This window comes from Triticum dicoccoides, chromosome 5A (assembly GCF_002162155.2).
Source record: "Triticum dicoccoides isolate Atlit2015 ecotype Zavitan chromosome 5A, WEW_v2.0, whole genome shotgun sequence".
Taxonomy (NCBI): domain Eukaryota; kingdom Viridiplantae; phylum Streptophyta; class Magnoliopsida; order Poales; family Poaceae; genus Triticum; species Triticum dicoccoides.
The window spans coordinates 143,974,095-143,978,616 of record NC_041388.1 but is presented as its reverse complement, the minus strand read 5'-3'; positions in this window follow the sequence as shown (position 1 = coordinate 143,978,616).

The following is a 4,522-nucleotide window of genomic DNA, read 5'->3' as shown; positions in this document are numbered from 1 at the left end:
AGCCGCCTGCTCCCTCACCGCCGCCTCCTGCGGCGTCGTCCTCCTCCATGGTGGCCACCCCCAGCACGGGGTCGTCCATGTCGCTTTCCGCGTGGTCCGCTAGGTACTGATGGCCTGGGGCTGATGCGTCGCTTGCCGACTGGCCTAGGAAGCGCTGCAACATGGCCGGATGGTCAGGCGGCAAGAAGAATTTTGGGCAAGCAAAGAAAAAGAGTCAGAAACTTACTGGAGGAGGTAGGTTAGCACGGCTGTACGAAACCTTGTTGAACTGCCAGCTTCCCTCGACGAGCTTGCAGTCGGAGAAGAAGTTGACCAGCTAGACCACCTCCATGTCCGGCAACGCTTTGGTGGACATCCGGCACGGGTCCCGAAGCCTGCTCATGTTGCTGATCAAGTGGGGTCGGGCTTGAAGAGGCAGCACCCAGCGCTCCAGAAAGGCCGCCAGCAGATCTGAGGCTCTGAGGTCCTCCGACTTTGTCATCTCCTGTAGCCGGGTGAGAGCGGTGGAGTAGGTGCACTACAAGAAATATGTCAACTTGTGACCTTGACTATTGGTCACTGAAAGGTCATTTTTTTCATTTGTGACCTTTTTGTGACCAAAAACAGAAGGTCAAAAGCTAGCGGTCATAAATTGAAATTAACGACCTTCTCTGTGAGAAGGTCGTAGATGTTTACGACCAAAATAGAAGATCGTTGAACCCATGACCTTTTGTTTTGGTCACTAGTTGTCTGCCCAGGCCATGTCGGATCCGACATGGCAATCTGACGTGGCAAAATTGGGATCAATTGAAAAGGTCACTGACAAGATTTAGCCCGGTCCAGTTCAGTCTTCTTTATGGGCCGAGCCCATTTATTATTATTTTCCTGTCAATTTATGTGAGCTACATGGGCCAAGCACAAGAATTCAGCTTTTTTTTCTTCTAGGACGTGGCCTTCTATAGTCCATTTCGTTTTTGGGCCTTCTATAGTCCATTTTGTTTTTGCGCCTCAGCCATTTCATAGTCCACTTCGTTTTTGGGCCTCCATATCAAACTTTCAGGAACTTGCTCGCAGGACACAAGCTTATTCCAGCGACAGTGAAACAGAGAGGAAATTCGAACAAGTAGCGAGAGCATTTTATTTCTTTCAACATGAAAGGACTTTTGAAACAGCCACGAGCACACAGTAGGTACATTCAACAGAGACTAAATTAACATCAAAATGAAGCAACAAAGGGCAGTCTGAGAACATGAACTACATGGGACACGGTAGCTACCATTTCTACCAACTGCAGCTGCTTGAAAGAGGGACTACCAAGGAGCTAAACTAACAACGACCATCCATCATAAATTGGTGACTTCAGCAATAAGCGGCAACGGTGACATTCTAGAGAACCCCTTCCCCCACTGTTGCTTGGTGTGCCGCATCACTAGTCACCCTGCACACAGCAAGTTTTCATATGTTTAGAGCAAATCAACATGTTGAGCAGTTAGGGAATACACGGGGAGGAAGTAGGCGGGTGGATCAGGATGGTCTCACCTCGTTGTCGTCGTCCTTGTCGCTCACCTTAGACTTGGACTTGTCAGATTTGCTCGATGCCTCTCCTGCCTGAAACAGGGATAGGCTCGAAAGAGCATGGATCAGTACCACAATGTTGTGTTAATCTCACGGGGCTATGATTCTGATGGAGGTGTTTGGCATGAATGTTATACATATGGGTAGTTGTAAGCATTGACCTTCTTGGTGTACTCGGCCTTGAGCATCTCATCCTTGGCAACGTAGGGAGACTTCTCCTTCTATTCATTCAAACAGAGGAAAAAAACAGAAGAAATGTTAGTGTGGTGCAAGTCAATAGATTCCTGGATAACAATTAACAGAAGAATAGTTGAACAAACAGCAGAAATGTTTGTGTGGTGCAAGGCAATAGATTCCTGGATAACAATTAACAGAAGAATAGTTGAACAAATCATGCGAAATGGCATGGTGAATTTGGAAACTAAAATTTGAGCAGTAGTTTGAATCGAGGAGTAGAGACTGTATAAATTCTAACTAGGCTACAGACATTTGAACAGTACAGACCATAAATTTAAACAACCAAATTGAGAATAGCAGTAGATCAACAATTGAATAACAACCGAATTCTAAATATCATTGACCATCTGGGTCGAACAATACCCAAATGACACAATGCAGCGAGACAGAAACATGTAAACGAACACACGATCGGCCAAAATTCCATCGCATCACCAAGCAAACACTGGGATCAAGCGGAAGAGACCAAGACCAAATAGAGCGGTAACAAAGAGAGTATGGGGGAGCGGTAACTTACAGCGTCACTCAAGATACTTCCACTTCTCACCACCGGCCTTGCCAACCTGCGATTTGAACACAAATCAGGACACATGATTCCCAAGGAGAAGTATCACAACACCAGTTTGAACGAGAATAAGGAGACATGGGAGGGAGCAAAGGGAACCCGATATGCTTACCATGGAGACCTGCTTGATGTTGGAGTCCTTATGGAAGTTGTCCCTGCGAAAACAGAACCAAAACGGGCCCAGGTCAGGACACATCACCACACCACATAAACAATGTGAATCAAAGCACAACAGCGAATCAAATCCTGGGCTCACATGAAGACTAAGAAAGCACTCAGGGGCACTTGGGCTTGTTGGAGTCCTTCTCGGCTTTCTCTTCTTCACCGCGAGTTTGCATCGCCACAAAAACAGTAGCAACAAAGCGAATCAGAACCCGACGCGAAACAACAACAGGAAAACCTAGATAGAATGTAATAAACATAGATAGAAAGTAATAAAATTGTACCCCTGATGCAGACCAGGAATCAGCCCAAACAATCAGTTTGCAGACAAATAAGTACACCAGCTTGGAGGAAATGGAAATGTAACCTTACACAAACACATATTCATCGACATTTTGAAACGAAACCGATCGACATCTTCTTGAACTATACCACTATACCAGCACCACTAGTTACTACTCTTAATGATAAACCTACGTAAGTAGACAGTAGACCAAAGTTACTCGTCACATCACCCCCCCCCCCCGACTGATTGATTAACAAAAGGAAAACACAAGTAATAATTGAGAAGAAAACCACATGATGCTAGACTGAGCTGAGCTATTGTTGTCATCATGCATGTAACAGCCGGCCAGCCGTAGTTGTCAAGGTCGATCATGGGAAGGTGCCGTTGAGAGTGGGCAAGTCCGGTCGTGCCATCATCGAGGCCGAATCATGGATGGTCTGATAGAGTTTTCACAAGCAAACTTACACGTACACATGCAGTTTTAATTAATTAAATGATTAGGCAGCAAAGGCAATTGGAAATCTAGGAGTTGACTTGGATCGTGAACAAGCATATCCGACCACAAGATTTAATTAATTAAGTAACCAAAATTTACTTGGCCTAGGAATAGAAAAGCAAAGCTCGATGTACATAAACGGTCTGGCAATTACCTTCTCAACATACTGCTCCCTCATAACTAGGCTGACATTCTCCTTCTTGAATGCAGTCTCAAGAATCTGAAAATCACAATTCTTAGTGTTAGCTTGTAAAAGAATCGATACTGCTAGTTCTGGGTATTCCTAAGTGAATCATTCAAGCGCCAAAATCCAATGGCATGCAGGTCCTACACCCGCCAGGATTGTCAACTTCTCATCAAATCCAACAAAACACCAACTGAAGAGAACTGTGAGGCAACAAAAGTAAAGCTAACTATGTCATGGCAACCACAACAGATAATTCTCCAACAACAAAAGTAACAACATACCACAGGGCTGCCAAATCGAGCAATAGTGTCAAGTAAATTTCCTCAAATGCTTGCTAGTAAGGATTGCAATAGTCGAGCTGCTGCAGTGATGCAATAGTGCCAAATCAATGGTGCACAACTACATCAAATCGAGCAATAGTGCCAAATCACTTCACCTACTCATGCCAAAGTGCACCCAAATGTCTCTATTAGTCCAGCAGCATCTAAATCGAACTCCACATGCATGCTAGTAAGGGAATCCACTGGCAAACGAACGAAGATTTGGTCGCGAGCCAAACCCACGATGGACGGTGCAAAGATGGTACCTCGAAGGTGCTGGGGCCGGACTGGAGGAGGTCGGGCTGGCCGTCCTGGCGGGGCAGCGTGCTGCGGTAGATGACGCCGCCGCAGGCCATCATGGTGCGGGGCAGGCCCACCGCCTCCACCAGCTGCCGGCCCATCTTGGCCCCGAGCTCCGCCGATGCCATCACCTGCCGGACCAACGCCGCCACGACGGGGGGCGCCCGGCGGCGTCGGCGAAGGCGGAGACTCCTGGAGCCGCTTGACGAGCACCTGGCCGGCGGAGGCGGAGACGTCAGCCACCAGATGTGGTGCCTCGCCGATCTGTGCGCGGTGGGAGAGGAGGAGGAGGGACGCGGCGGCGGGGCTAAGGTTGGGGGAGATGAGGAGGTCGTCGGCGGTGGGGATGGGGGAGGCCGGTGGCGGGGTAGGGGTTGGGATGGCAGAGAGAGGGAGGTATGGGTTGGGGAGAGGG